The sequence below is a fragment of the Macrobrachium nipponense genome, chromosome 47 (assembly GCF_015104395.2).
Source record: "Macrobrachium nipponense isolate FS-2020 chromosome 47, ASM1510439v2, whole genome shotgun sequence".
Lineage (NCBI taxonomy): Eukaryota > Metazoa > Arthropoda > Malacostraca > Decapoda > Palaemonidae > Macrobrachium > Macrobrachium nipponense.
The window spans coordinates 27,119,297-27,140,011 of NC_087222.1; the positions used below are offsets into that span (position 1 = coordinate 27,119,297).

Below are 20,715 nucleotides of genomic sequence, written 5' to 3' on the forward strand. Positions count from 1 at the left end.
CTATGTAAACTGCATTCTTATTGCATTTTGTATAAAAAAAAAAAATCTTCAAATATTGATTATTTTTCATTTTTGGTGTCATATTTCTTCTACCAGATGAGCTTTGTAGGCGTCGTAACCCTGGAACATGCGTTGTACCCTGGAAATAATTTCTGATGAATATAATTGAAAAGCGCCTTAACCTCGGAACGTCGTAAGCCAAACCCGTCGTAACCCAGGACTGCCTCTATTATGCCTTCGTTCCTCATTTTCCATCTTTCAGCCATATCGAGACCTCTTCCTCAGATTATGCTATTAACACTATGTCTACACATAGAAACTCCCAGGGTCTCCCCTGTTTTGCAACTTCCTCAGTTAGTTTGATCATCAGGAAAAGATAAAGGGTTCCTATAACACACATGTACTTTGTATATACATACTACCTTCACCTCTAATTTCATATCAAGATGTTGTGATGTCACGCACTTAGCAAGTTTACTGATATCATCTACCTTTGTAACATCCATCTAATTGCTTGTCTTGTCTTAGTTTCTCAAGGTCCATGGATGTCTGATGTCATGCAAATTCTTCCCATTTGTTTAGTACTTCTATGGGTCTCTCATTTTGAGAAAATCATTTATTATTTAAAAAGAATTTTGTTCTTACACAAATACAAACCTTCGATCCTCACATAAGGATGTAGCTTTCGAATGCAAGTTGGAACACCCGTTTAACTTTCAAATGAGGTCATTACTGACTGCTGTTGGCTTTCTGTTTGTTTTTTTCTTAAATATTTTGCATTGTTGTTATTATATGCATATACAGTGGTACCTCGTTTGCCGAACGTTTCTTATGTCGAACTTTCCATTTTTCGAACAAAATTTTCGAGAAAATATTGTATATTTTATCGAACAAATGCTCGTACTTCGAACTGACTGATTATCTAGTTTATACTTGTATTCGTCGGCCTACTGGGTCTTACAAGTTAAACTGTATTAATTTTTTTTATTTGACAATATATAGTTTAATGATAACAATATTCGACAAAATAAATAAAAGTATAGAGCATTTAATATAAAATATAGCTTTCAGTATAACATTTAGCATAAAAGATGTATAAAATCGTACGTAACCGCAATGACGTCATGCCCAGCTGACTTGAGACTGAACGAGGGAGCGTTGATCTGTTGAGGAGAGAAGGAAAGGAGAGAGTTAAAATATTACTGTATGTATGAAAAAGCAATAAAAATTCACATAAAAAGGGAATTTCCCAATGAATTTAATGTAATGATAAAATATGAAAACAAATAAATGCAATACAGAAAAAAAAAGTCTTAATTGAGCTAGTGTTTGGTGTGCTGAGTGAGATGGTCTAGTTGAACAATATATTAACAAAATAGTAAATGAAAGAATAAAGCTTTTCACAATAAAATTTAGCACAAATGATTAACAAAATCATTCGTCATTTCGGTGATATACATCTAACTTGAGGTAGAGGGAGGGAGCGTTTATATTTTTGAGGAATAATGAATGAATGATTTTAAGTTATAGTGCGTCATGGTATTGTTGGGAGAGAAGAGGAGACAGTAAAATCTTTACTATAGTATGTACATAAAAGCAGTACCAATTCTCATAAAAAATAAAATTTCATGTATGACACTTACCTGGCAGGTATATATATAGCTATATTCTCTGTTCGCATATTCTCTGTTCGCACTGGCAGAATTTTCAAAACTCGCGGCAACCGCTAGATCACTGGTAGTTCAGGTGATCGCCACCCCGCTCCGGTGGCGCTGGTCCTCGAATCATTCCCAATTTTCGTCAGATTTTTTTTCTGCCACTGAACCGGCAACATCGTTGTTGGTTCCCTGCTAGAATTCGAACTCGTTAGCTGACTTTCGCTGTACTTGGATGGTTTATTGGGTATCGTATTGGAAAGTTGGATTGGCAATCGCGATTGGAAGTTCTTATAATGTCTGATTCTGGTGTAGTATTTCGAGTGTGTATGAAAGAAGGGTGCAAGGTGAGACTGCCGAAAGCCTCGGTAGACCCTCACACAGTATGTAAGAAGTGTAGAGAGGTTTTGTGTACTTGGGATAATAGATGTAATGAGTGTGAAAGTTTAAATGAGAAGGAGTGGAAAGACTTTCACAAATATGTTGAGAGAACTATAGAAAAGGATAGAGTAAGAAGATCGGTGTCTCGGAGTGAGAGGTCAGGATCTTCTAGTAAGGCCTTGAATACTTCTGTTATTTCTCTCTTCATTCCCAAGTAGAAGTTGTTAATCCTCTCCTCAGGTCTCTCCTGCGCCTGCTGCTGTTTCTGAGGATACTAATTATGTGAAAGTGTTTGCCGCCCTTGCGTCAATGGGCGATCAGATTCAGCGTCTTACAGACAAAGTGGGTACGTTTGAAAGTGTCAGTGTAGTGGAGGGGGCGGCTGATCGTCTCACTCGTGCTCCTAGACCTAGGCCTCTGCCAAGCTCCCAGACCCAAGGAGAAGGCATGTCGACAGTCGAAGGGAGGCGAGAGGGGTTCCCTTACGATCAGTCGTCCCTTCAGGCAGTCCTGTTGCGTCCCAGGCTGCAGCAGTGCGTCATAGAAAAGGCGACACTGGGAAGTGTTTTCCTCTACAGATAGTGCTGCGTCAGGCAAGTTATGGATGTTATGCGGAAGTTTCGCGTCCTCTGAAGAGGACGCATAAACCTACGTCTTCTCAAGATGAGCGTGACCCTCAAGAGCGGTGGAGTAGTCCCGAGATTTTCTCTTCTAGTGATGAGGAAGAGGGGTTCCGTTTCAAAGGAGGAGATCCTTTAAGTCAAGACAAGACGCAAGACCTCATGTATACGACGGTTCTCTGGATAGGAGCCCTCCTTCTGAATACGGAGCAGTCTCTCCGGTATCTTCTCCTTATCGTAGAGCTCAGGATCGAATTTCTCTTTTTGATGATCCTTCTCGTCGTCATTCTCCGCTTGCTCAGACTTCCCGACAGGAAACAGAGACTAGGAACTTCCTTGAAGAGATGCAAGGAAGGTTAGCGATTTAGTTAAATCGTGGGGAACTTCGGAACATCCTCCTACGAGGCGTAAGGACGCATCTCTCCCCGTCAAGTCATCTAAAAGGACGCATGATGGTTTGCCTCCTTCTCATCACGCTTCAGAGTCTCGGGTAGTACGCAAGTTACGGGAGCAGGACGCAGGACGCAAGTTACGAGAACAGGAAGCAGGACGCAAGTTTCCGGAGCAGGACGCAGGACGCAAGCTTCCGGAACAGGACGCAGGACGCAACCTCGGAGCTCAGAAGGACGCAGGACGCAGGCGGCAGGAGCCGGCTTCTTCCCGCGAGGTTGGAGAAGATTTTCTGCAGCAAGACCTTGGTTTACAGGATGTGTCTTCGGCAGAAGAGGAGATATAGAAGACTTATGAATCTTGAGGAAGAAAAAGATGGTGAAGCACCTTCTTCAGACTGATAAGAAAATTAACGAATTGCCTTCTTTCACTTTTTGAAGGGGATTTTCAGCCTGCAGCTCCGACATCACCCCTTTCTCAATTCTCCAAGAATAAAACTCCGAAGAAGTCCTCGTTTTTGAAGATGAAGTTTTCGATTACGGCTAAGAAGGCTCTTCAAAGAATTGATACGTGGTTGAAGGAAAAGAGGGAAGGCGGGCAAGACTGTGTTCTCTTTCCCTCCAGCCAAATTGGCATCGAAGTCCGGTAATTTGGTATGCGACGGGGGAAAATCTCGGCCTGGGAGTTCTTTGCTCCTTCCCAGGGGGGATTTTCCAACAATGTTGACAGTTTTCCCGCAGACTGCTTTGAATTCGGCTAAAGTGTGTGGTCCCATCAGAGTTAGATCATCTCTTGAAAGGGTGATTTTCCGGACCTTCGAGGTTTTCAATTTTCTTGATTGGTCCTTGGGGGCTCTGGACGACGAACCGTGAAAATAATGAATCAACGGCTTCTCAACTCCCAAGCAGTATTATGTCCTGCATGGACAAAGCCTTAAGGGATGGCGCGAATGAGTTAGCATCTCTTTTCACCGCAGGAGTTTTAAAGAAGAGGTCACTCCTATGCTCTTTTGCTGCTAAGGGCGTTTCTAACGCCCAGAAATCCGAATTGGTTTATTCCCACTTTCGGATCAGTTATTTCCTGCGGATATTATCAAGGATATTTCGCTTTCCCTAACTCAGAAGGCGACGTAGGATCTGTTAACTTCTTCGGTAAGAAAATTTTTACCCAACAAGGTGGTTTAAGAAGACGCCTAAGGAATCAAGACAAGCTAGTCAGCCCTTTCGAGGCAAGTCCTTTTCTCGTCCTGCCTTCAGAAGCAAGAAGAGCTCCGTCCAAGAGGGGTTCGAAACCCAGTAGTAAACAATGAACAACAAGTCCTTCAGACATCAGTAGGTGCCAGACTCCAGAAGTTTTGGGAGATTTGGCAAGAAAAGGGAGCAGATCCTTGGGTCGTCAAGGTAGCCAAAGAAGGTTACAAGATCCCTTTTCTGAAGAGACCACCTATTGCGACATCGCCAAGAGAGCTTGGAGCTCACTACAGCGATCCAGGGAAACAAGAAGCACTACAAGAACAAGTTCTTTCTATGCTCAAGAAAGGAGCAATAGAACCTGTTCTGGATCACTTATCTCCGATTTTACAACCGGCTGTTTTTTAGTGGCGAAATCCTCGGGGGATGGAGACCAGTACTGCATGTAAGTCAACTCAACTTTTTTTCTTTTTTGTGGAGAAGACAAAAATTTACGATGGAGACCGACCAGATCAGTACTGGCAGCGGTACGTCCCAGGGGACTGGGATGGTTACCCTGGACCTTCAAAGACGCATATTTTCATATCCCAATTCCATGCAGGATCCAGGAAGTACCTGAGATTTGTGATCCAGAACAGGGTCTTTCAGTTCAAAGCCCTCTGCTTTGGACTGTGCACAGCCCCACACAAGTTTACAAGAGTGATGGCAAGCGTGGGAAGTGGCTACACATTCTTTATGGAATAAGAGTGTCTCTATACCTGGACGATTGGCTCATAAGAGCCCAATCAGAAAGCAATGTCTGGAGGACTTAGAAATGACGTTAACATTAACGAAAGAGTTAGGGTTGATGGTGAACTTAGAAAAGTCGAATATGACCCCAGTCAGGAGCTAGTTATTTGGGGATTCTGATCTCCTCAGTACTTTCGGGCTTTTCCGCCTCCCAACAGACAAAGAGCAGTGCATCCGGAAGTTCAAGCCTTTCTAGAGAAAGAACAATGTTCAGCACGAGAGTGGATGAGCTTACTGGGGACCCTCTCGTCCTGGAACGGTTTCGTTTCTCTAGGAAGGCTTCACATGAGACCCCTACAAATATTTTTGAACCAAGTGGCCAAGAAAATCGCAACCAGATTCCTTCCTGTTTTGAATTCCTCGCAAGATCAAAGAGGAATTGCGGTGGTGGCTAACTCCGGGGAAGTTAGCGAAGGGAGCGTCGCTCCAGCAAAAGAACCCAGACCTTGTATTGTTCTCAGACGCGTCGGACGCAGGCTGGGGAGCGACTCTCGGACATCAAGAAGTTTTCAGGTCGTTGGAGCAAGGAGGAAGCGGCTTGGCATATAAACAGGAAGGAACTGATGGCGATTTTCTTGGCTTTGAAAGAGTTCAACGCGGTGATTCGCAACAAGGTGGTGCAAGTCAACGCGGACAATACCACAGCTCTGGCGTACATCCGCAAACAAGGAGGGACACATTCAATCTCTCTTTGCAAGTTGGCGGAGGAGATCCTTCTTTGGGCAGAGAAGGAAAACGTAACCCTTCTCACCAGATTCATTCAAGGGGAGAAGAATGTGAAGAGCGGACCTGTTGAGCAGGGAAGGTCAACTTCTATCAACAGAATGGACTCTTCATCTAGAAGTATGCCAGAGTCTGTGGAAATTATGGGGTCGCCCAGTGGTGGACTTGTTTGCGACAGCAATGACAAAGAGATTGACGACTTATTGCTCTCCAGTCCCAGACCGTCAAGCAGTCGCAGTAGACGCCTTTCTTCTAGATTGGACGGTCTAGACTTCTACGCCTTCCCCTTTCCCCCGTTCAAGATATTAGGAAAGGTTTTGAAGAAATTCAGGGAGAGTCAAGGACAAGAATGACTCTCATAGCTCCATACTGGCCGGCCCGAGATTGGTTCACAGAGGTACTGGAATGGACAATAGATGTACCAAGGACACTTCCAGCAAGAGTAGATCTACTCAAACAGCCTCACTTCAAAAGGTACCACAAAGAACACCCTTGCTCTGGGTCTGACTGCGTTCAGACTATCGAAAGACTTGTCAGAGCGAGGGGGTTTTCTAGAGAGGCGGCCAAGAATCGGTGGCCGGAGCAAGAAGAGCCTCTACTATTAAGGTGTACCAGGCGAAGTGGGAAATCTTTCGCAAGGGTGTGCAAGAGTCGGAAGATTTCTTCATCCAGTACCTCTGTGACCCAAATTGCCGACTTCCTTTTATATTTAAAGAAGGAAATAAAATTGTCAACAAATCAGACGATTAAAGGGTATCGGAGTATGTTGGCCTCAGTATTTAGACATAGAGGTTTAGATATTACAAATAATCTAGATCTGAGAGACCTCATAGGTCCTTTGGAACAAGGAAGGAGCTCCAATACAGAGCACCTTCCTGAATCTCGATGTGGTCCTGAAATTCTTAGGAACTAGTAAGTTCGAACCGATGGATCAAGCCTCGTTGAGAGATATCTCGAAAAAGACCATCTTTTTGGTGGCCTTGGCCACAGCTAAAAGGGTGAGTGAGCTGCAAGCAATTAGCAAACATATTGGCTGGAACATGACAAGGCGGTTTGCTCATTTCAGGAGGGGTTCTTGGCCAAGAACGAGAATCCAGCTCATCCATGGCCAAGGTCTTTTGAAATTATGGGTCTTTCAGATTTAGTAGGACAGGAACAAGAGAGAGTTCTTTGTCCAGTAAGGGCATTGCGCTATTATATGGAGAAAACCAGTAAGATTAGAGGAACTTCAGAATCACTGTGGTGCTCTGTGAAGAATCCTTAGCAGAGCAATGACCAAAAGTGCTATTGCCTTTTTCCTTAGGGAACTAATTAAAGAATCTCATATGTTATGCCAAGAAGAAAATTTCGGCATCCTTAAGGTTAAGGCGCACGAAGTGAGAGCAGTAGCTACTTCCTTGGTTTTTAAAAAGAATATGGCCCTCAAAGATATCATTGAAACGACGTTTTGGAGGACTAATTCAGTGTTTGCAAGTCATTACCTTAGAAACGTCAAAAACAACGTTTGACAATTGTCAAACGTTGGGTCCATATGTATCCTCAGGAGCAGTATTGGGCAAAGGAATTTCCACCCCATAACTTACTAACTGCTAGGTATTTTAATTAAGTGGTGTTGTTTTTATGGTTGTCTGAGAGGGTTATTTCCTCTTCAGTCTGTGAAGTGTAGTGTGTTAGGTTAGTTTGTGTGTGGTTCAGGTGGTCTAACTTATCCTAGCATGAATGCCCGTGGTAAGAGAGGGCTAGGGTTTCCTGTCAACAAATTGAGGTCCCGTTTCCAGTTGTCAGACCCTTGTATTTAGCTTCATCAACTAATAGGTCACGTCCTAGTTGGAAGCTACTAAGGTTTAGCAGGCTAAGAGGCAGGAATGCTGAAGTCAGCTACCTTAGCAGGTAAGGAATCTAAGAGTATTTTGAATTTTAAATTTTAAAACTCTTACAATGTTGCTGTCTTTGACCCACCTCCAAATGTGTCAATCAGCTATATATATACCTGCCAGGTAAGTGTCATACATGAAAATGATGTTATTATGATATAACAAAGTTTCATGTATACTTACCTGGCAGTTATATATAATTAAATTCCCACCCCACCCTCCCCTCAGGAGAACGGGTTCAGAGAAAAATCTGACGAAAATGGGAATGATTCCGAGCACCAGCGCCACGGGAGCGGGGTGGCGATCACCTGAACTACCAGTGATCTAGCGGTTGCCGCGAGTTTTGAAAATTCTGCCAGTGCGAACAGAGAATATGCGAACAGAGAATATAGCTATATATATACCTGCCAGGTAAGTATACATGAAACTTTGTTATATCATAATAACATCATTTTTATTTCACAATAAATTTAACAAATGATAAAACATAAAAACAAGTGCAATACAATAAAAAAAAAAAGAAGCTTGCTCGAGTCAGTGTTTGGTGCGCTGAGAGAGAGAGAGAGAGAGAGAGAGAGAGAGAGAGAGAGAGAGAGAGAGAGGAGGAACAGCTCTGCTTCCCACTGACTTCTCAGCTGATCTGGGATGATTATTCTCCCAGTTCTTTCCTAGATTTCCCCAAAGCACTTTTATTTTTGTTACGGTAAAATACCAATCTAATGACAAATGCTTGTTTTGATATTTTACTACTGTAAAAGTAACTCAGCTCTGTGATAAACAAACTGGCGCTGCTTTCAGCTTCTGCATGCCTTCGATTGTTTGTTGGAATGGCTTCCTTGTGAATAGTTATTTTATCTCTCTTTCCTTTTCTTACATTCTTGACTTATTACTTGTTTGTTTGCAAAATCCTCATGTTTTTTTTTAAAAGCCTGCCGTTTGCCAACAATAAGTTGATGTATTGCGGAATAATTAATCTTTTTCGTGCACTTAAGATCCAAGTGTAAACACTCTGATTACGCTCTCTCTCTCTCTCTCTCTCTCTCTCTCTCTCTCTCTCTCTCTCTCTCTCTCTCTCTGACACAATCGGACACACACACTATCGATTCCTTTGATTGTCTTTCTACTTAATATGTGAATAAGTTTGATTTTATCAACCTTTGCATACTGCAGCCAATTCAGTTTGCTCAAAGGGTTCCTGTCTCTCCTCCCTCTATCCCCCAGCCGGCCAGTGCCATTTTTACCAAACAGTTTGTAAATCGTACATAGAAAAAATAAAATTTAGAAAATTTTTACTGATCCATTACTTTACATCTTAATTTAACTTTTGAACACATTAATAATAGAAAAAATGTGAAAAAAGGGACTTTTTTAGGTTGGCTGGAACGAATTACTATTCTGATTCCCTTTATTTCTTATGGGGATATTTGTTTCATATTTCAAACAAATCGTACTTTGAACAGCCTTCTGGAACGGATTAAGTTTGAAGTATGAGGTACTACTGTATATAGTATACAAACTTCTCAATCACTTTAGTGTTTTTGGAGAGGAAACTGTAGGGTTTAGCTGCTGTCCAGCATCTAAACCTTGCTTACCTGCGTGGACTTCTGTCTTCAATAGGCTGGGCAAGGGTGCTTATAATCTCTCTCTTGTCCCCTCCTCCTCTTCCTCCTTGGAGTTTTTTCTGGGAGATGGGAGACGGACGGGTCAGGAGCTCAGGACCAGGACAGTTCTCATTCCCATCCCAGCCCAGAATGGGAGTAGTGTCCATGAAGAACACTAATCTTCATTTTGGGGAAATAGAAAACTAAATTGTTCCGACTTGTAATACAAATCCTTGATCCTTTACATATGTAAGTATATTCCATGTGTAAAGGACCTCAGGTTTGTATAGTTAGGAAAAATACAATTCACAACAAATTGTGATTTGTTCCGACACATAATACAAACCCTCGGTCCTTTACATATGGAATATATATATGTAAAGGACCTCAGGTTTGTATAGTTAGGAAAAATACAATGTACGACCAATTGTGATATTGAAACGTTGATAAATTTTACATTTTTTTGCATACGCACACCTGCGGAATTTGAACCTAATTTCTTGTGAAATTTTATTTCCTCCAGTTTCTTATCGCTTCATTTTGTGACTACATCTTCATCAACAGCATATAATGACTGAGTCTTCATCAATAACATACATAAACAACACTAATCTTCATTATGGGGACATAGAGTACTAAAATTGAAGTATCCAACTACAGTGGTCCCCCGCATTCGCGGGGGATGCGTACCAGACCCCCCCATGAATAGTTAGAACCCAAGTTGGAACCCCTATAAAAACACTGAAAACAGCCTATTTTATTAGTTAAAACTCAAGAAAAACACACTACAAATTTTTATACTTGGCCTTTTTAATAGTTTTATCACAAAAAGTGCATTTTATGATGAAATTGATAAAATAAAAACATGATTGTTCCAATACGTAATACAAACCCTCGGTCCTTTAACAATAGGAAGGTAACTAGCGGCAGCTGGGACGGTCGTAAGCTTCGAACAAGGGGAGAACAGTAGTTAACTGCTTGTCCGATCGTGCGCGCGCCCGCGCGCCCGAGAGGTGAAGAATCACTTTTGCTTTCGGCCGCGGGTGTGAAGGACGTGTTTGTCATCGCTCTCTGCCCGCTTCATCGTCGTATGCTTTGTTTATATTGTGTTTTCTACTAATGGTTTGTTTGACTTGAAAATGAAACTGTAAGTACACTGTTTTCATTTTCATTACTTAATTATGAATCAGCATGGAGCTATCGCCGTAGATGCGGCGATCTCTGCTCTTTTCATGAAATTGGACTTGAATTATGTCTCGGTGCCGAGGGCGGGCCGCACATCGCGCCGAGTCATGTATTTGGGCGAAAGTGTGTAATTGAAAGATGTAAGTACTCTTTTCAATTATAATTTTTTGCCCTGTCGCGTTCGTTGCCGAGAGCGTGATTGCGCTCGGCACGAGCCTCTTATTTGTATGAATAGAATGCAATGAAAGTGGATTCGCAATGCAGTATTCTTTTCATTTTCATTTATTAATTGCATCAAATTTAATTTTGGATCAATTTCCGCTCTTACCCGGGAATTAATCCTTACGATTTATTTATGTGAAAGTGAAAATCGCAAGTGCAGTATTCTGTTTCATTTTCATATATATTTTATGATAGCATCATATTATTATGGGTCAAGTTTCCGCTCTTACCCGGGAATTGATCTTTCCCCCTTTAAGTTCTATGAAGTGAATCGCAAGTGCAGTATTCTGTTTCATTTTCATATTACTTTTCACTGCTGTGCGGGGGTAGGGGAAGCGAAGGTCTGCCAGGAAGTCGTCGGAAAGCTCTCCCGCGACTCCCTTGGTATCCGATTCTTCGTCTTCTTCCTGCCCCGCTCAGCTTCTTCGTTGTATTTTGTATTTGGGGTCTTCCTTGCGTTCGAGGTGGGCATGTCTCCCCCCCGTGCGTGAGGGAACCCCTCTTACTAATCTGTCTGTGCTACCGCAGGTGCTACATCCGTGGGAGACGACCTTGGACAGGTATGGACCACTGCGGCTGCAGGGCGTGCCTAGCATCCACGATCTGCTGCAGCGTCTAGCGAGGTCTGGGGCGGTGACCTTGGAGCGGTCTCCATTACAACCTCCACGGCCGCTTATGCTGCTTCCCCCCTCTGGTCTACACTCCCCTTGCTGTGTCGGTGACGCCGTCTGCCGCTACTAGGGCCGGTCGCCGCCGTACCGAGGAGGGGTATGCCGCCGCCGCCTGTTGTTTTCTTCGTGTTGCCTGCCAGACTTCCCGCTGTTCCAGCAGCTCGCCCCTGGACCAGCCGCCAGTACCCAGGTTCCCGCTGGCTGCCGATGAGTTCTACGAGGGGATGGCTGGGCCTGCCGTACCTGTCGCTGATGGTGGTTCCGCTACTGGCTTGGCTGTCCCTTCTGTGTTTACCGCTGCCGCTGTTCCTGCGCTCCTAAGCTGGTTGCTGTTCCTGTCGCTCCTGGTTCTTGCGCCTGTCCATGATTGCTGGTCCTGCCCATGGTGGTGTCTTCCCCAGTCCCAGGTCCTTCCGGACAGGTGCAGTCGGGCCGTGTTGCTTCGGCAATAGGCCCGACTCCGGCCTGGATGGAGGACCTGACGACTGTCCTGCGTGAGCTGACGAAGAAGAGGAAGGTGTCATCTTCGTCTTCGTCTGCTGCTGCCTCTTCCCCTTCGACTTCTAAGGCCCATAAGCCGAAGAAGAAGAAGTCTCCTTCGGGAACTTCTAAGGGCCCGTCTCCCCTTCCGTAAGGAAGAGATAGACGGGGACCAGAGGAGTATCGGTTAGCACTGGTACTTCCTCGCCTGGTGCTAGCGGCGATGCCGCTACGCCAGGTTCCGGCTCGGTCTCGCGTTTCCGGGAGATCCCGAGTGTACGCTCTCCCTCGGGAGACCGTGCAGCCAAAGTTTCGGCGCCAGAGTTCGCTCGGCGCCAAGACCGCGGCACGGAGCAGAAGGCTGGCGAGAACCGCTCAGGTGACTCTCGCCAGGCCAGCGGCCGCTCTCGCAGCGACCAGCTGGTAACCCGGGTTTTCCCCCTAAGAAGACTCCTTCGGGAACTTCGAAGGGCTCGTCTCACTCCGGTGTGACGGGGGGGTTCTTCTGCTGGTCCTCCTGTTCCTTCGGGAACGGGGCCCGTCTCCTCTTCTGAGAAGAAGAAGACGGGGACCAAGGGTGTGCTGGCTACCGCTGGTACACCCTCGCCTGGTCTTGGTCTTGGCAGCTCTGCTGCTAAGCCAGGTACCGGCTCGGTTTCTCGTCCGCGAGAAGTTCCGAGTGTACGGTCTCCTTCGGGTGACCGTGCAGCCAAAGTTAAGACGCCTGAGTTCGCTCAGCGTCATGACCGAGGCACGGAGCAGAAGACTGTCTGAGAGCCGCTCAGGTGACTCTCGCCAGGCCAGCGGCCGCTCTCGTAGCGACCAGCCGGTACCTCGGGTGGACGTGACGGTCTCTGACCGGCCACGGGTTGAGGCTGGGAAGAGGTCCCCCAGGTCCCCTCGACCGACGGTACCAGCCTCGGCTGGTACCAGCGGTTTGACGTGCCGCGAGGACGCTCACCGGTCTCACCGCGAAAGTGAGCCCTGCAGGTCACCTGACCGCCGCTCCCACAGGGACCGGGCGGATACGGTAACCAGCAGCAGCTCGTCTGACGCACGGGACCGGGTCGACGTGCTCAGTCGAGCCGCTCGCCACAGGTGAGCGGCACGGCCAGGCCTGCAGATCGATCCCCACCGCGGGTTGGTGATCGGCTGCAGCCCCCCACGTACGCTGGTCCTGCCAGCGAGCCGGGGGGGGGGGGAGCGTCAGGTCTGTCTCTCCACTACCTTCAACTTCCTCGGGGCAAGCCGGGAAGAGTGAGGTAGCTAGGAGTGATCGTGAGAGGTTCGCCGCTCACGATTCCGTCACGACGCCGAACGTGCCACGTATGGTCTTAGGACCAGCCAGGACGTACGCGCAAGTGATTGGAGGCGACCGTCAGGGGGGGGAGGGGGTAGCGTCAGTTCTGTCTCTCCAATACCTTCAACTTCCTCGGCATACGCCGGGAAGAGCGAGGTATATAGGAGTGATCGTGAGAGATGCGCCGCTCACGATCCCGGTCACCGACGCCGCCTACGTGCCAGGTATGGTCTTAGGACCAGCCAGGACGTACGCGCAAGTGATTGGAGGCAACCGTCAGGGATCTGTTGCTGGTCCTTCTTCTGAAGGAGGAGGGTCTTGGGAGCTGCTCTTGTTGGAGGGACTGGACGGTCCTACTCCCCAAGACGCTGTAACTTCCGAGATTCAGAGTAACTTTGCCCAGGATTTGCAGGTTATTGCACTGATTCGTCAGCACAACGACCTGGGGGAAGGATCGCCGCTCCCACCAGCAGAGCCCATGTCTCTGCTCGAGTCGTTTTGGGGCCCGAGAGGGAACCCAAACCGACGGTGGGTTTGCCGCGATCGGAGCTTGCCGATTCGTCTGACCAGTCTCTCTCGTCTCCGGACAAGAAGGCTCTCTCAGTTCTGGCAGGTCGATCAAGCTACTTCCACCTCCTCTACTGCGACAGCGGCGTTTCTACGTGTCTTCGGACACCGTATTTAAATACTCCTTCGTCCTCCTGAGAGGTTTCGACCTCGACGAGGACTGGAATGAGTCGGAGGACGGTATCGGCTCTCTCCTGTCAGGTGTCGATCAGCCCCACCCAGACGACGTTCACAGTGGCGGCAGACCCTTACCTACAGTGAGAGTTCGTAACCATCCTCGGGAAAACGTTTTCTCCTGACGATACGTTTTCCCAGACTCTGAGAGGCCGGCGATGGCTGCTCCTACTCTTCTCCAACTGCTAGTTCCACTGGGAAGGCGAGCGAGTATCCAATTCCTCCCCCATTCCCTCTCTCCTTACGGCTACGAGGGAAAGGGGAGGGATCCTACTGAGATTTCTCTGTAGGATCCCATGTTGGGGACTGCGCTACCGGGGGGACCTTCTGGGTCCTACCTGACGTAAGCCCGGTCGTTGAGGACGGATCCTGCCCCATCTCGATTTCTACGGGAAATCGAGAGGACCACCAGCCGATGTCGTTTGACGAATTCGGTGGGGGTTTCGCAGACTGCTTAGAATTCTACGGAATTTTAGCTACGCATTTCAGAGTGTTTCGAGTTTTTTACGATCTCCAAACACTTAGGCGAGACCACGGTCCAAAGTGAGCGAGACGAGAATCCCCGATATGTTACACGATAATCGGGAACCTCGCCTATGCTCGAATTCCTGGAATTTCTAGCATTAGGAAGAAGACTGCTGCTGAAAGAAGACTATCTCACAGTAGGCGACCAACCTGGAATAGAGAAGAACGGACGGGAATATCCAGTTTGGCTTGAACTATCGTCTTAGTATTCTGTTCACCATTGAAGCTTTCCTTCGAGGAAGACTTCTTCACTCTCTTTGATAGAGATCGAAGGTGGTCGATCTCCAAATCCTTATTTTGTTTTCTTGAAGGAAAGAATTTAGGATGGAGATCGTTGTTCAGAATCCTACAAATATACTACGTATATTAACCTCGCGACATGATTCTGCTAAGCAGTTGAATTGTCCGAGGGGTAGGCGCATATCCTAGTTACTCTACGGATTGCGACTTAGACGAGTATTCTAATTGAACTACAACTCGGGTTGCCTGCAACCTCCCAGGAGTTTCCAGTTCAATTTTATATACTTATGGTGTTGTCACAACAACACCATTTAAGCTTTTATATTTACCGAAATTCGTTTCGCATAAATATAATTGCTCGAGCATATCTTTTTATGCTCGATGGTTCTAGCCGAACGCATTCCTTCGTGGAAAGGATTACTTGGCAACTCAGGACGACGAGCAGCGACAGCTACTGCGTATCGAATTGCCCGAGGCATTTCAGTACCAGCTGCCGCTTCGAGATGAACGGTTGGTTATGTCTTTCTCACCTGCTTTGATTGAATACCAACCGTATCTCTGCCCAACAATCACGGACTTAAGTCTCTGATTAACGGGGATTCTCGCATACATGAATGACCATCTACTGCTGTGACGCTAGTATTCATCGTCTTCGGTATTGCGAGAATTTTAAACAGAGATATCTATTCGACTCTCATCTTTCTGTTTACCGCACGGTAACAGAATTCTGTAATAGTCTCTTGCTGCATCGTATCTCGATAATGCGAATGATTTTTGCGGAATCTGAGTTTGTCCTCAAAATATCTTGTATTCGGAGGTGTGCAATTGTTCATTGTTCACCCCGGATTAGCAGATGTATTGAAAGACATCGCCTACTCCCACACCTGCCAGCTCTACTTCCAAACGTTCAGCCCATGAGAAGCAGTTCTTCAGGCGGCTCTCCCTGTGTTTCATTACTGAAGAACGCCCCGCTTTCATTGCACACCGGACAGCAATGAAATGGCGGTTAGCGTTTTCAGTCATTTGTAAGCACAGGTTTAGAATCTTGAGATTCCTTCTCTCGATTCAGCTGGAAAGATGTAGGTTGCATTCATTGCCTACCTTCGTCTTCAACGTCACATAGTGTTGTTTCTCCTTAAGCTGAGATTCAACGTCTATGAGATTTTCTTGCCATCAGGGACCTCGGTCTTTTGAAGGCAATTGACTTTCGCCTTTTGAGATTATGCATTAAGAGAATCATCACCGCGCCGTCCGGCATCGGTGACTAACAAATATATTATTTGTTTGGTCTCTCAGCATAACTCTTTAAAGGGCGAAGGTCACGTGACTTACCCGGACTCTTGGACAACTTGCCGATTCCGAAACAGTCAGTCGGCAGCTGTCAGAGCACCCGAGTCAGTTACGAACTATGCTGTGGACTTAGTTCGGTTGTTCCAGAGCAATCATTACTTCGTCTTAATAGCTTGTCAGTATGAGTACTGTACATAACCAAAGTCGAGAAGAGGGGTAGGTCATACGACTATTCCCTTCTTTTCGTCTTAGGTAACTGCATGACTTCTCTTGAGAAGTCAAGCACAAGGGATGGGGATTTGTGACGCTCGATTTCGTACCGATCTTCATAGCGAAGACTCAGAACCCTTCGGTAACTGACGATTGGTTCGAGTCCTTCACAATACCCTCCCTAATGGACTTCACCGCCTCCGATACGAAGGCTATGCTGCTTTGTCCTGTGAAGGCGCGACGGAGCTGTCTGAAGAAACTCGACACCCAGGATGAGTGTGGACGCCTCTTCATCATTCTCTCGCGTTCCGCAAGAACTTCTCCGTGGCGCAGGTAGTGAAGGCAGGGGCCTGGTCCAACCGGACCGCATGCACCTCCTTCTACCTTCGGATATTGCCCACAGTTCCTTGGATCTTTTTCCTTGGGAACCGTGGTGGTTGCTCAACACGTTGTGTAGTTAACCCAGACCCTCGCAGGCTGAACAGCATCGAGTCCTGGTGTGACCGTAAGAATGGATGAGTGAATGAGAGTGTGACTGGCTCCTCTTCCCATCTTTTTCTTCCCTCTACCTCTGGGTAGAGGGACACGGTCGTCACCCTGCTGGGTAAGGACGAGATGCAGGTGAGCTACTCAATAGAGCACCATCCTATCCCTTTCAGTAGGGATAGGAGTAAATATCCACCACTTCCTCCAACAAGGGGGAGGAAGTGGATGCCAACTTGAGACAAACCCATCATTTTATGATTGTCTCTTGCAAACATGAACAAGTTTCTTGCTTGCTGGTACGAAGATACGTTTGCCTCTCTCTTAGTACTTGGCCCAGAGGTCTGACCATTGATCCTGCGGTGCACACCCCGATCAATCGGACAGAGGTTTGGATCCCTCCCTTGCTCTTACGACCAGGGAGGCACTCCAGGGTTGGATGACACCAGTCTGTTCACCAAAAACCAAAAAGACTCAGATTCCTCCCACCAAGAAGTGAGTCTTCCTATTGTTAAAGGACCGAGGGTTTGTATTATGTATCGGAACAAATGACAATTTGTCGAAAATTGCATTTTTCCTGACTATGCAAACCTGAGGTCCTTTACATATAGTCCCACCTCATGCCACCCCTCACTCTGCAACTTTTTGCATGGGCCTAAAGCAAAAGTGATTCTTCACTTCTCGGGCGCGCGCGGGCGCGCGCGACGTTTTTTTTTCGTGGACAAGCAGTTAACTACCGTTCTCCCCTTGTTCGAAGCTTACGACCGTCCCAGCTGCCGCTAGTTACCTTCCTATTGTTAAAGGACCTCAGGTTTGTATAGTTAGGAAAAATGCAATTTTCGACAAATTGTCATTTTCATACAATCAACTTACCTTCACATATATAACATAGCTAAGACTCCGTCGTCCCCGACAGAAATTCAAATTTCGCGCCACTCGCTACAGGTAGGTCAGGTGATCTACCGGCCTGCCCTGGGCGGCAGGACTAGGAACCATCCCCGTTTTCTATCATATTTTCTCTGTCGCCGGTGGTATCAACATTGTTGCTATTACCTCCTGACTTAGATTCATATTTCATCCTTTTGATCATCGTTTCTCGGCTTTTGGTGACGTATCTGGATCGTGTTTGGCATTCGCTACTGTGGACTGTTTTTGGAATAACTCTTTTGGATTTTTCTCAGTATGTCTGATTCAAATGTGAGTGTGAGAATGTGTGTGAATGTAGGCTGCAGGGTGAGGATACCGAAAGCTTCGGTTGATCCTCACACTGTATGCCGTAAATGATGGGGGTTTCAGTGTTCTGCTAATAATACTTGTAAGGAATGCGAGGGATTAAATGCAGAAGAGTGGAAGACTTTGACTTCTTATTTGAAGAAGTTAGAGAGGGATAGGGTTAGACGTTTGAAAGGTGTGAGTTCAAGCCTATTGAGCCTTTCACGGATAATTCTAATCCTACTGATGTAGATTCTCCCTATGTATCTCATTCTCAGAGTGCTCTTTCGGATTCGGCCTCTGAAATCGCCAATCTGAAAGCTACAATTAGAGACATGAAGTCCAAGATGGCTGACTTCCAGGTAAGCTAGTGAAAGTGAGCATTACAGTGAAGTGAGTTCTCCCAGTGTTTGTGGAGGGGGCGTTTGATCGTCCCTGCACGACTCAGGTCCTAGACCTCTTCCAAGCTCCATGCCCACCCAAGAGGAGAAGGAAAGTCGAAAGCCTTAAGGAGGTCGTGGGAATCCCCAACGGTCAGACGTCCCTTCAGCTAGCTCTGCTTCGTGGCAGGCGGCTCAAGGGCGCTATAGAAAAAGCGTCCTTCGTGAGTGTTTCTCGTCCTCTCCCTCTCCCTCACCTAAACGAGGGTGGAAGGAGTCCGAACTTGTCGAGACCGCTTAAGCGTCATATGAAAGAACCTGAAATAGATTCTAGCCCAGAGCGCTTCTCAGATGACGACTCCTTATCTTCTATTAAGAAAGCGAAGGTGGCGTCAGCGTCACCTGACGTGTACGCAGAAGTACCCTTTCCTTCTTCTCCCCGAGGTGATGAACGAAAGGCGTCATGCAGTGGACGTGGGAAAGAAGCGGTCAAGGAGGATAATTATGGCAGTTCAAGAGCAACTGTCCTCTCTAGTGGGAGTTTTCGCGCCTCGTCGGAAGGACTGACGCTTCCAATTAAGAAGTTCTCGTCCTCTCTCACCCTGCTCAACGAGAAGCGTCATGCAGACGTGAAAGCTGCTAAACGTCTTACAGAAGCTTCGAGTTCGAGAACGAGAACGGGTGGCTTACGAAAGTTTCGTAACACCAGAGAGACGTAAGACGTCTTTTAGACGTGAAGCGTCATTGAAATCGGATCATAGACGTGACGCTCCGACCAATATTGTGACGCCAAGTAGGACGCCTTTGGAGAGCGGAGCGTCTTCCAGGCGCGAAGCGTCATCAAGACGTCAGCAGACAAGTGAGCGAGAGACGTCAACCAGGTCGCTTGACGAACGGGAAGCGTCATACAAGCGGGAAGCGTCTTCTAATTTTCAAGAGAAGCCTGAGCTTGTGGCGCCTTCCAAAACTATTAAAGCGGGAAAGAGGAGATTTTCATTTTTTCCCTTAGCCCCTCTCCTATTAGGAGTTTGTCTCCTCCAGAAGAGGAACGTACGGAAAGGAGAGCGGAGACTCATGTAGATCCCGAGTTGGAAGAAAACTCGGATGATGATGAATATCAGGGAAGAGAAGGAATGTCGAACTATAAGGTTTTGACTACCTTGCTTCTTGAGGAGTATGGAGACGAGTTGACTCCTGCCGCTCCTCCTTCTCCGCGCTCTCTCTTTTCCAGTGCTAAGACGAAGAAGCCTTCGTCTTTTCTCAAAAATGAGCCCACCATTTCGATGAAGAGGGCCTTACAAATCTTTAGACTCATGGATGAAGTCTAAGAAAGACTTAGTGAGAACAGTCTTCTGTATGCCTCCAGCAAGATTAGCTGGGAAAAGAGGCATTTGGTATCAGACGGGAGAGAATATGGGTATTGCTCTCCCTTCTACATCGGAAGCAGATTTTTCGACCTTAGTTGACGCTTCACGTCGACAAGGTCTCAATTCGGCACGAATTACGTGGGGGAATTTCTGAACTTGGACCATCTCCTCAAGGGACTCTTTCATGTATTGGAAGTCTTCAACTTCTTAGGAATTGGTCCCTTGGTGTGATGTTCCAAGAAAGCCCATGATTCGGAAGGAATCGAACCTGAAGCCCTGTTATGCATATTGTCTTGTATTGACAAAGCGGTACAGGATGGATCTTTTGAAATCTCCTCATTATTTGGAGCAGGTCTTCTAAAGAAAAGGACTGTATATGGCGCCTTCTTAACCAAGGCAGTCTCACAACGCTCAGAGGCAGCTCTACTGTATTCGCCTCTATCTGACTTTTTGTTTCCCTTCTCAGTTAGTGAAGGACATTGCGCATTCTTTACTGAGAAGGCGACTCAGGATCTTCTGACGCAGTCAGCAAGAAAGAAGAAACCTGTTTCTGCATCGGACAAGAAAGGACCTAGTACATCTGTTCAGCCCTTTCGAGGTGGTCCGACCTCCAGACCTCCCGCAAGAAGGAAGGCTCAGGAGAAGAGAGGTAGGTCTGCCTTTCGTCCCTTTAAAAAGGGAAAATGAAGCTTCTCTCCTCCAAGCACCAGTAGGTGCCAGGCTCCTGGAATTTGTGGAAGCCTGGACGCTGATAAACGCAGACGCGTCTTCATTGGCTATCATAAGGAAGGGATATCGTATCCCTTTTCTGAACACTCCTCCCCTAACGTCAATACCAAGGGAACTATCAGCCAAGTACAAGGATCCTGTGCTGAGGGATACTCTTCGATCGATGGTGGAACAAATGTGGGACAAGGAGAGCGATAGAAACTAGTACTGGATCAAAACTCCCCGGGGTTTTACAATCGCCTTTTTCTGGTGGCGAAAGCCTCGGGAGGCTGGAGACCAGTACTGGATTCTCCATGGAGACTTCTGCTTCAGTCCTAGCGTCATTACGACAAGGAGATTGGATGGTGTCTCTAGATCTCCAGGACGCCTACTTTCACGTCCCGATCCACCCTTCATCGAAGAAGTACCTCCGTTTCATGACGGGGGGAAGGATCTTTCAGTTCAGAGCCTTGTGTTT

The 20,715-nt window shown here is 46.6% G+C and overlaps 1 protein-coding gene across 1 annotated transcript in view; it reads left to right on the plus strand.

Moving 5' to 3' along the window:
- LOC135204817 (splicing factor ESS-2 homolog) overlaps positions 1–20,715 on the plus strand; it is a 45,197-nt gene that overhangs the window by 17,906 nt on the left and 6,576 nt on the right. The gene's annotated exons all lie outside the window — the stretch shown is intronic.